The sequence below is a fragment of the Polypterus senegalus genome, chromosome 11 (assembly GCF_016835505.1).
Source record: "Polypterus senegalus isolate Bchr_013 chromosome 11, ASM1683550v1, whole genome shotgun sequence".
In the NCBI taxonomy this organism is placed as follows: Eukaryota; Metazoa; Chordata; class Cladistia; order Polypteriformes; family Polypteridae; genus Polypterus; species Polypterus senegalus.
Window position 1 is genome coordinate 87,937,119 of NC_053164.1, and position 12,135 is coordinate 87,949,253.

The 12,135-nt window shown below is 38.3% G+C and overlaps 1 long non-coding RNA gene across 1 annotated transcript; it reads left to right on the forward strand.

The window, feature by feature from the left end:
* Nucleotides 1-3,525: 3,525 nt before the first annotated feature.
* On the forward strand, nt 3,526-6,001 carry LOC120539813. The gene is made up of 3 exons (XR_005635687.1): nt 3,526-3,541; nt 4,629-4,671; nt 5,946-6,001. It is a non-coding gene; the product is annotated as an uncharacterized LOC120539813 (long non-coding RNA).
* The last annotated feature ends 6,134 nt before the right edge of the window (nt 6,002-12,135 follow it).

Consider the following 12,135-nt stretch of genomic DNA (forward strand, 5'->3'; position numbering starts at 1 on the left):
TTGCCTTGTCTCATGTGACTTTAAAGTGTCTCTCACAGGACGTCAAATTGTCTTCTGAGAAGATCACGTCTCATCTCCCTAGTCTCCCTCCCAAGATTTTTTTTATAATAGAGAGATATTGTTTCATGTCTAATTTGTGGATTATGGACTTCGCTTTGCTTCAGTTATTGGATTTTGCTTGATGGTGGTGTTTTGGGACTTGCTTGTTGTAGAATGCCTTTTTTCTCAAATCCTTCTTGCTTATTTTTGCCTATCGTCTATGGGGGAGAAGCGGAAAATTTAGAGTTGTCACAAATTTCCGGTTTTCAACGGATCTGGATGTTTTAAGGTCCCCTGATACCAAAAACATCAATATCTTGATGACTGGTGTGTGTTTGTCCGCATGTGTGTGTGTGTCATAGTTTCTTGAGGACAGTCTAGAGCTAGAACGGCTTGACGGTAAAATACCAAACTCAAAACTTAAGCTCGTTATAAGATGATGATGTGCTGATTAGTTTTTGTGTCAAATCATGCAAGGGCTTAAAGAGGCACTCTAAATAAGCCCTCAAATACTGTAATTCTGCAATTAATTAAGAATTATTTTCATCAATTGCTATCATAATGACCTATTTTATGATCAGAAAGATCAGCATCAGAGTGGTAAATAATTAACAAAATGTTATAAAATAGTTCGGGTAACTTGGCTCCTAGGGCTCAAAGCCTACTGACGTTCTAGTCCGAATTTTTTCTGTTTTCTTATTACTTTATTATTAACTAGCAAAATACTCGCACTTCGCAGTGGAGAAATAGTGTGTTAAAGAAGTAATGAAAAAGAAAAGGAAGCATTTTAAAAATAACGTAAAATGATTGTCAATGTAATTGTTTTGTCACTGTTATGAGTGCTGATATCATATATATATATATACAGTGTATATATATATATACAGTGTATATATATATATATATATATATATATATATATACACACACACACACACACACATAGGTTCCAGTTATGACCATTATGCGTAGAATTTCGAAATGAAACCTGCCCAGCTTTTGTAAGTAGGCTGTAAGGAATGAGCCTGCCAAATTTCAGCCTTCTACCTACATGGGAATTTGGAGAATTAGTGATGAGTGAGTGAGTGAGTGAGTGAGTGAGTGAGTGAGTGAGTGAGTGAGTGAGTGAGTGTGTGAGTGAGTCAGTCAGTCAGTCAGTCAGTCAGTCAGTGAGGGTTTTGCCTTTTATTAGCATAGATTAAATCATTATAAATATTAAGAGTTTGGATTGCCTATATAAGCCATAGTTTCTATGGTTTATCTCCCTTATAAAGCATTTTTGTTAAGTTTGGGACTTTAGTGTATATTTTAAACTTGCCTATATAGGCTGCAGCCTACTGATAGCAGTTGGGGAATACCTTAGTTGGAGTAAGCCTCTTCAGGGCAGGCATGCTTTGTGGGTCTTTTGGGAGTCTCATACCCATTTCACCATGTTCCTGAGTCCAGTACACAACACTAACTACAACTGGTCAGTGAATCATGATTGCAAGGGAAAGGTGAGGTCAATTGGTGCTTCTGAAAAACAGAATAGTTTGAAGGGGAAGATGAGGATGAAGTCAAAACACAGGCTAAAGATCAAATCAGTGAATGTAATTCCAGGCCACAAATCCTTAGCCAAGACATAAAAACCACCAAAATCTGGGAAGAGTAAGCAAAAGCTGCCCATAAGCAGTGATATCAAAAGCTAACAGCTTTTATAAATAACATTCTCTGGTGCATTTTGTGACTAATGATTTGTTACCCTTGTCAGACAGCCTGAAATGACAAATAAAGCAAATCAATTTAGCCAAAGCAAACAACACAAGTCATTTGAAATAGGTGTGGCATGGAAAAGTGACGAAGCAGCATATGAATATTTTCTCACTCTTGCTAAAATCTGTCCATTACACAACTCCATTCTGATGAGCTCACATGTAGGAATATGTCTTAAAATTTTACCAATACGAGTAACTTGGTACATTTTCTTATATTTCTTATACTTTATATTAATAAGGGTTCCCATAAGCCAACTATAGAAGTACTTATGGAATTATTCCAGTCGAGCAGGGAAGTATTTCCCTGTTGCAGCAAATTCTATTAAAATTACATTTCCCAGAATACTTTAATGGGACTGGCACTACCCAACTATATTAGTGTTGCTCTCTGCAAGCAAGATGAGGAACCTGTAATCCAGAATCTAAACTAACCCCAAATTTTGTAGTTTCTGACTTTAAATTGTCATTTCCACAGACATGGACAAATTTTTTTGTACCCCACCATGAAAAAAGAAGAACCCATAATTCTCTCTGAAATAATTTGAAAAACGGACAAAATTCATTGGCACCCATCATTATTTATTCCATAGTTAACAAAAAAATAGACTTTAGAGTTTTGATTCAAGCTAAATGTTTCACTTATTTCCATAGATGTTTGATAGGATTCAAATCACGGCTCATAGAAGGCCACTTCAGAACACTCCGATGTTTTGTTTTAGCGGTTCTTGAGTGCTTTCAGCTGTGGGTTTTGGGTTATTATGCTGTTGGAGGATTCATGACCTGTGTCTGACACACAGCTTTCTGTCACTGGGCAGTACGTTTTGCTCCAGAATGTCTTGATAGTCTGGAGATTTGATTATTCCCTAGACAGACTCAAGGCTACCTGTGTCAGAAGAACATAACCGAGCCTACTCCATGTTTCACAACAGGTATTCTTTTCTTTGAATATTTCATTTTTTTGCCTAAGGACATAGAGCTAAAGTAACTTGCCAAAAAGCTCCACTTTTGCTTCATCTGTCCAAAGGACGTTCTCCCACATATTGACACATCTTGTCAATATGTGTTTTACAAAATTCCAGTCTGGCTTTTTTTTAAAGTTTTTCTTTCACAATGGAGTTCTCCTGGGTCTTCTTTTACTGAGTCCACTGTCACTCAAAAAGCGCTGGATAGTTTGATCAAACACTGATGGAACCTGAACTTGTAGCTCATTGGTAGTTGTCATTGGAATTTTGTCTACTATTATCACTACCCCTCTGCCCATTCTGGGGTGAATTTTTCTTTTGCACCCCTACGTCCAGGAAGGTTGGCTACAGTCCAATGGACCTTAAACTTCTTAATAATATTTGAAACTGTTCTTACAGGAATATCAAGCTGCTTGGTGATGATCTTATAGTCTTTTCTATTAATATGCTGGTCTATAATTTTCTCTCTGATCTCCTCAGACATCTCTCTCCTTTGCTTTCTCTGGTTCATGTTGAGTGTGAGGCATACAATGATACCAAACAGCAGAGTGAGTACTTTTCTCCATTTAAATAGGCTGAATGATGATTGCATAGTTGGAAACATGTGGGATACTAATTAAATCAAACAGCTAGTCTGAAAAATCACTCTAATCCAATTATTTTTTTATTTTTACTATGGATACCAACAAATGTGTCCAGTCCCTTTTGGAATATCTTTGTAAAATAAGCAACGCTTCATCTCTTTTCACGCTTTGCTTCACTTGATGACCTATCAAAGGAATGCAGGTATGCATGAGACAATTGTTTTTCATTTAACCATTCTTCACAAGGAATGCAACACTTTTTCAATGAGCTGCTAGGGTACCAATGAATTTGTCCATGTCTGTATGTCATTTATTCATTTTTTTTTTAAAAAAACATGCTGATTCCATTACAGATTGCAGACAAAATTCAGAAACTAAACTTTAATGCAGTGCCAGTCCACTTCAGGGCATGTATCTACTAGGCCAAATCAGAGTCAAACTAAATAATTAAGTTTAAATTGCACTTTTAACTGTGTGTGAGCTAATACACATGAGGACATGGGGACAAGGATAAAATTTTAAACTTGACTCCACTCTGGCTAGGTTTGAAATTGAGGACTGAGAGTGTGAGGCAGCAGTGCTAACCACTCACCCACCTACACATTAACTTATAGCTTTAGAAAAGTGTTCAGGCAGTTATGTGTGCTATTGGGTATCGATAGGTTTTGCACCCTGCTCATCCAAACCTTGCCACCCTTTTTAATCTCAGAAATTAGCTGTCAATTATTTATTTTTTCAGTTGCTACAAATTTAAACTGCACTGTTTTGTGTCAGCTAAGCAGGCCATAATTATTTGAGGTGAGAGACAACATATTTGTATATAGTTAAATTGCAAATTTTAGTTTGAGGTGTTGAAATCACCTTAAATAAATCACAGTGAGCATATTTAGAAAATTCAAAAGGTGCCAACTGCAGGAAAGACTAAGAGCCATGGTGTTAAGACCAAGCATTACAGCCTTTAAAGTAAAACATGCAAAGTCAGTATGCAGACATCATACGAGCCTCATTCAGACAGGACTGAGCCACAGTAATGCATGTGGCCACCAGATAAGAAACACTGTTATGCTGGATCTCCTCCACCTCCTCCCAACACAAATAACCAAATAGCCATAGTAACACAAAGCGATACTTTCATAAATGCTACATGAACATTCTGCACCTCTTTTTATCTGTGTTCTTATTACTTTTATAGTCTGTGTTGCTAAGCAACACAACAGTTGCAAGAGCCCAATTATTAGAGATGCCCAGCTTATCATCTTTTCTTTTCTTTTTATTTCCTTTTTTTTTAGCTCAACCAATCCAACAACTCCACATTTGCAGACACTAACATTGGTAAGTTGTACTTGGATAAGCTTATTCCAATACATGTTATTATCACAACAATTTTTGTCTCCCTATGACTATATACTAAAAAAAAAGTCATATTTAGAAAACAGGTAGATAAGTGGATCAAAAGGGTAGAAAAAAACACAGCAGGTGCAAAACTTGTTCAAAACTTCAAATGAAGACTTTATATTTTATCTGAAAAATCAATCTATTCTGTCAGTGTGAGAGAAGGTAGAAAAATTTGCTCAAGTCCCTGAGGCAACGAGGTTCACAGAAATAGCTTAGTTTAAGTTTTTACATCTAATCAACGAAATTTAACTTTAAAATACTTTAGTTTTGTTGTATAAATTGTACATTGGCTGCATATTCCAGAGATGTGTGTGTTTATGAGCACACGAGAAACACAGACCCCTGACTCGAGGACATGCATATTGATAAAGTGGATGCCTGTTACTTTTTATACACTGCAGAATGGAATTCTTTTTTATTCTCTAGGGATGCAAAGTCATTATTTAAAGCTCTGTTCAAGAGTTGTATTCATTGGGTGTGTCAAGAATATTTTTTCTGGGCATATATCCAGGATGGATGTGACACATTGAGCTGAACTGAGGAGAAAAGAAACTGTGACAAAGTTGATCCAAAGTTCTCAGGCTAATCATTATGGGGTTCTTATGGCATTCTCAGAGAAACTTGGTAGGTGAGGAACCATAATGGCAAATTGTGAGTTTATACCAAATTGGTGAAACAGTAAACACTGCAGAGAGAGTCAAAAGTAGTTTTTTTTTGCATATCCACATGTAAGGTTAGTTTGCAGATTATAAAGGCGTGCTGGGTTTAATTTACTCCCTGCTTATTTGCTTATGTCTTTCTTATATCTAGCTTTCTGTGCTCCTGAATATCAAATTCTTGAGTTACACAAGTTTGTCTCAGAGGTGGGATACTGTAAGTATATTAGAAAGCGGGCCATGCCATTTTGTGACATCAAAAATGCTACAAAGGTCAGCAGTTTGTCTTAAGATAAAATTGCCATCTTATTAGATTTTTACTTATTTTCTTGTCAAATTGTAGGATAATGACTTCAAGTTCTCCTTTGGGTTGTTGTTTTGCTTTTCCTTTATACATTCTTAGACCACATCTGTTTTTGTTTTTTGACTTAATCCATATATCCAGTGTAACGTGGTAGGGGGTTGCTTGTTCAGTGTCAAATTTCTAATTTCAAGTTGTAATTTAATATGGAGAGGTCAAATTAATATTAGGATTTTTTTTCTAATGAATTGCAGGGGTTTTTGATGAAGAACGACTCAAGCCTACTGACACCAATCTTCAAAACAGACAAATCTACACATGACCAATGTACTGACTACACAAGGTTGCAGCAGCATTGAGAGGAACTGTAAGCAGAAGGCATTGCTAAATCAAAATTTTCAAGCCAAGTGTTATATCCAAAAAGACTAATAGTTAAGCAAACAGAGGTGAGGGTTTGTGTTTAATGAATTATAGTTAGGAAATCATTTTGGTAGCCAAACATTAAAAAGAACATGTAACCAGGACCATAATTATGAATCATAAATTGTAGTCAAAAATCAAGGTATAAATATTCCAGAAATTCATTCATCATTTCCAGTTGACCTTACCTAGCAATGGCATAGCAACCATCCACAAACACTTCTTAAAATGGCGGTGCCCATAACAAAAATGAAATGGTGTCTTTTGGCTGAAATGGTAAGTCAGTAAAAAATTTTAAGACATAGTGAAAAACAAGTTGAAGGTCGACATATATCAGAAGACAAAAAGAGAAATGTTAAAATCAGATTGCAACCCAAAATCAAGATTAAATTATTAAGCAGTTATGATACAAAGCAATTGTCCATGTAATCCCTTGCACAATTCTTGCTCTATTGTGACGCGTGTGGTGTGACTTTGACACCTTCAAGCAACAGAACATCAACCCTTCTTCCACTATTACCCTGAAAAGAACTTGTGAAACTTAAAAGTAACAAATATGAGGGTGGAATGGTAATTAGATTTTTTGGAGTAACGAGCATTGTCACAAAATGAGAATTTGCCACACAGAGCAACCATTGAGATTTAGAATTTTTTGTAATGCACTTGTGATGTGTAGACTTCTATTTTTGAAAAACTGGGAATAAAGATATGATAAAGGACCTGTCCTCTTAGGAATGTCAGTTAAATGAAAAAGTAAAATGTGAGAAGGAAGTTTAGAGACAGACACCTTTAGATTTTAATTGGAATGTTCAGTATTAACTAACAAAAAGAAAAAGGAAAAATAAATATATTATACTAATTATAATTATCATTATTTTTACAATTATTGTTATTCTATATTGGCAGAAACTTTTACCCAAGACAAATTACAAAATTAGGATACATTACGTTTCTTGGCATAAATTCTTTATAAGCATACTAAGAGCAGGTTAAGTGATTTAGTCAAGGGCACGCTTATTATTCATTAATAAGAGGGGGTGCCTGAAATTGTAACCTTGTTTGAAGTCCCTTTGATTTGCCTTGGGTAAAGGTATCTGCCAATATAAAATATTGATAATTCTAAAAATAATAATTATTGTAATTAATTATAGCAGCTATAAAATAATATTAACAGCAGCATGGTGTGGTATCTGTTCTAGCTGTACGGGTGTAGTCAGTTATCCATCTAATATATTGTGTAGCCAATGATTTTCCTTATTATTACTAAATGTTATGGGATTTCAAGCAGTGCGTGATATATTCTATTGCAGATTTTTTATTTCACTTACTGCCTAGTGTTGGCCGAATACTGAAAACTTACCCTGGTATTAATATATTTTATAACATATAATAAATTAGTTATGGAGGATACTGTCAGTTAGGAAATACATATCTTAAGAAGATGAGTCATGTTCTCATGTTCTACACGGATACGAACTCTGCAAGCAAAAGACATGCCACCTTGCACTTCTAACTATCAAGCAAGGCACATGCACATTTTGATGACCACTTTAGCTCCATTTTGTTCTTTTGCTTTGCTTAAACTGTGTGTTAATCGTGGCTTCTTCCCATCAACTCAAATACAATCCAGCTGTAACTCTACCACAAATTTATTGTAATTGCACTCATATAGATTAAATAAACTACAATAAACCTCTCTACTTTGCCATGGTCGCCTGATTGCTGCTTTATGAGAATATTTGGTGTAGAGGGGAGAATGAGAAGGCAGAGAGAGCTAAAATATAGACAACCAGCCAATCCCTGTTTAATTTCAAACAAAATCAAAAAAATAACTTAACAGGTGCACAGTGGTGTAGATATACAGCATAGCTGTGTGTTCAGGCAATTCCAGTCTGGAATTAATCCTGACAGTTTGGCTCTTAGGTCCAACTGAGATGTTACCTTCCGGGAAGACTTCTTTTCATATTGGCTGGACTGGAAGTTACTCTCAAGGGGCTAATTTTTGGCACTGTGAAGGAAAAAGAAGACAAGTCTGTTGACAGAACCCCTTCACACCCTGGGTTGGTACCACATATCTTAGGTGAGCCTGGAATGTGACCATCTGGTGTGCATAGTTTATCTGTTCCCAGTTGCTTAATGTTTAACTTTCGAATGTTGAAACTTTATGTCACATGTCTGTTTTGCGTAGCTAGAACCACTTGATTGGACAAGACTGATCTGCTCACTGATCAGACCTAATATGCTTCTGCTCTGCTGATTGGCTAGTAAAGGATGCCTTAAGTTGGATCAGGAGATGTGAAATCTGTCCCTACAGGGTACTGTTATCAGATGCCCAAGCACCACAGACAGATAACCCAGTACAGCTTCTGACTGCTGCAGAAATATATAAATTTGCATTTTGTTTTTGAAAACAACCGAATGTCTGATGAACATATCATTAAAATGGAAACCAATCAAAATGTATTTATTTAATGAAAGAAGTATTCACTTTCAAGTAAGTTTATGCTTTTATTGTAATTTTTCAATTCTGTACAAGGTTTACAGTTAGATGGTGTGGAAATAGATAGATAGATAGATAGATAGATAGATAGATAGATAGATAGATAGATAGATAGATAGATAGATAGATAGATACTTTATTAATCCCAAGGGGAAATTCACAATGAGGCTGTGATCCACCTCTTGAACCCTCAGGTATCACGCTGGACTCTAGGTGAAGATATCACTAGTCTTCTTTTATTGACTTTTACGTGCACCAAGCACCCCCCTCTGCACACTATTCGTACCTCAAATAAACTATTAAACACAATTATCACTCCTCCTCGCCCAGACACTTTGCCCCTCTACCTCCCAGCTCAGCTCAGCGTCTGGGTTTTCTCGGTGTCCTTTTATATCCCCTGACCAGGAGGTGTTCCTGCCCAACAGTCCACAAGTCCTTATTCCTTCCGGGTCAGGGTAAACAATCCATATCTTCACCCCGGAAGCAAGCCGTCTCTTCCTGTCCTGGGATTGTGACGCACTTCCTGGGTATAGGGCACATACGAGTCCACGGGCCCTCCTACAGCGACTCCCAGTGGCCCCCACGGTATCCAGCAGGGCCATGCGTAAAGACTACAAAGTCCATAAGGCCCTGCTGGAATTCAGGGCCCGTCCACACTGTCGGGAGAGCTCCTCCTGGCGGCCTGGGTGTGAGGACCGGAATTTGAAGCCGGCCATCCACCACAATGGATTAAAATGCAAACTCAACAAATGCAAAGTGACAGCTTTGTGATAGCACTCACATCCAGAATAGAAAGTTACAAATTAATTTGATCACAGATTCTGCAATATTTTCTTCTATATGACATACTTTTTTTACAAACAAAGCATCAGTGAAACATAAGCATCATAGACTATTAACCAGTACATTCTATACTTGATGATTTCGTCAAAGGATGACTTTTACAAACCATAGGATTATTTTATACTAGCCAACCCACGGCGTACCATACGCCGCATAATCAGGCCGGTTTTTTAATGATTTTTAAGCACAGGGAGAAAATTAACATTTGAAAAATCAGTAATATAATAAATCAGCAAGAAAAGCAACATTGTAACAATGCACAGAACGAACCAACACACAATCGTCTGAAGTGACTGAAAACTGGCGCACCTTCCTCGCGCCTTCTCCTGCCAGACAGAGGGATGGGGGTGCACGGCGCGGAGTGTGGAACGGGAGGAAAGGAGAATGACGTCCATTCAGCTCCGTCCGTCATGCTAGTCTGCTGATTTCTCATTCAGTATGCACTGCCCCCTCATGTGCCCACCTCCAACTCGTCAAGTCGCCGTCTTTACATAGTCCAGATGTACCTGTGAGTGACGTAGACTTTTCATTGCTCTGTGCGGATCTGGCTGCTTTTCTATATATAATCTACCAAGACACCCGACCACGGTATTAGCAAGGTGGAAGGGGGGTGTGTACAAAGGGTTGGGACGCAACCAGTAGGAGCGTAGGAGTCGCACTTAGTGGGACTTAGTTTGCAGCCCGAATGGGGTTCAACGGCTTACCCGCCGGTCGACACGCTCAATGTCATGCATAACTATTTATTGAATGCTAAACACTTCTGGAAAGACACGGTTGTCTAAAACGGGTTGGTGTGAGAATACAACAGTAAGCAAATGAAAAGATGGAACTCTGGAGAGAGCAAAATACAACACGATAGTGAACCCGCGGCATAACAAACACCACATAACTATTTAATGATGGTTGAACACTTCTGGAAAGATACAGTTGTCTAAAAAGGGAGGGTTTGAGTATACAACAGAATGAGAATGAAAAGATGGAACTTTTCATTGCTCTGTGTTGTTTTGGCTGCCTTTCTATATATAATCCACCAAGACACCTGATCACGGTAGTAGCGAGGTGGGAGGGGGGTGTGAACAAAGTGCAGGAGCATCTAAGAAGACGCATGTTTGTCGCGGATGCGAATTGCTGTATGTAGCATGTAAAACAGTTTGCTATGGTGCACGCAGGCGTGCGTCATAACTGAAACCTCTTTTTTTTAAAGACTGCCTACTTCATTGTGTTTTAACCTCAGCTGTAAAGGAATGTTTTAAGGACCCCATGGGATACCCCTTGGTTTTGACTGCTTTTCTATATATAATCCTCCAAGATATCGGACCACGGTAGGAGAGGGGTGTGCACAAAGGGTAGGAACATAATGAGTGGGAGCGTATGAGGAATTCCACGGCTTGCAGCCCAAATGGGATTCAACAGCTTACCCATGCCTGTCTGCGCTGGGCAGACACACGGTCAATGTCATGCATAATTATTTATTGAATGCTAAACACTTCTGGAAAGACACGGATGTCTGAAACGGGTTGGTGTGAGAATACAACAGTAAGTGAATGAAAAGATGGAACTCTGGAGAGAGCAAAATACAACACAATAGTGAACCTGTGGCATAACAAACGCGTGCGGCTCAGACGTGCATGTGGACTCTTACCGCAGACGAAAGGGACTAACTGGGTGGTCGGTGAGTTTTTGCGTCCGGGCAAATGGGCAGGCAGTGTGAATGCCTAGAGAGCGAGGGTAGACGCCGACCGATGAAAAAGGAGCGTTGGTGGGCAGTAAAACGTCTTCCGTGTTCCTGCAGGAGCATCTAAGAAGACACATGTTTGTCGTGGAAGCGAATAGCTGTATGTAGCGAGTAAAACAGTTTGCTATGGTGCACGCGTTCATGCATCATAACCGAAAAGTTGGTTTTTAAAGACTGCTTACAGTTCATTGTGCTTCAACCTCAGTTGTAAAAGATTGTTTTAAAGATCCCATGGGATACCCCTCGCAAACCGTTTCACACGCTGCATATGGCGATTCACCTCCGCGAGAAACATGCCTCTATGAAAAGTCAATGCACATGACATTAATCTGACCTGCACTGCATGTGGCCTCTACGACAGACTAATATAAATGACGCCATTTTTTCTGTGTCGTCGCATCCGAGTTGGTGGGCATGGCCATGCGAGTTGTCGTCGTATCCAATGGTCTTGGAGTTGGTGGGTGTGGCTCTTTCCTGCGTGCGCCATAGGTGTCTCACTCGTCGGCAGCTTAATGAATTCACGCCTCTTCCAGCATGCTTTCCATGGTTGTCTTGCCTTAGTGAATTATATATATAGATTGGGCCTGTAGTCTTTTTATAGTCTGCCACAATTTTAGTTTTCAACCACAGATATTTCTAAAACTAAAGAAATAAATGACTATATACATATTCATGGCAGAAATGTGAGTTTTAAAAGATACAGACTTCAGCAAGAAAATACAAAAATATGGCATAATTATAAGCAGGCTTATAATTAAAACTTGAAGTCACTTGAATTGATGGTATATATCAGTGTTCAGAATGAATGGAGACTGGGATGTGGTGTAAGAAATTCATAGATTTGCACTGGAGGTTCAACAGGAGCAATGTTGATTTAGGCCAGTTGACTTTGTAACTGGATAAACTTTTAAACTGATTTAATATGTAAAAAGCAAAGACAAAACAT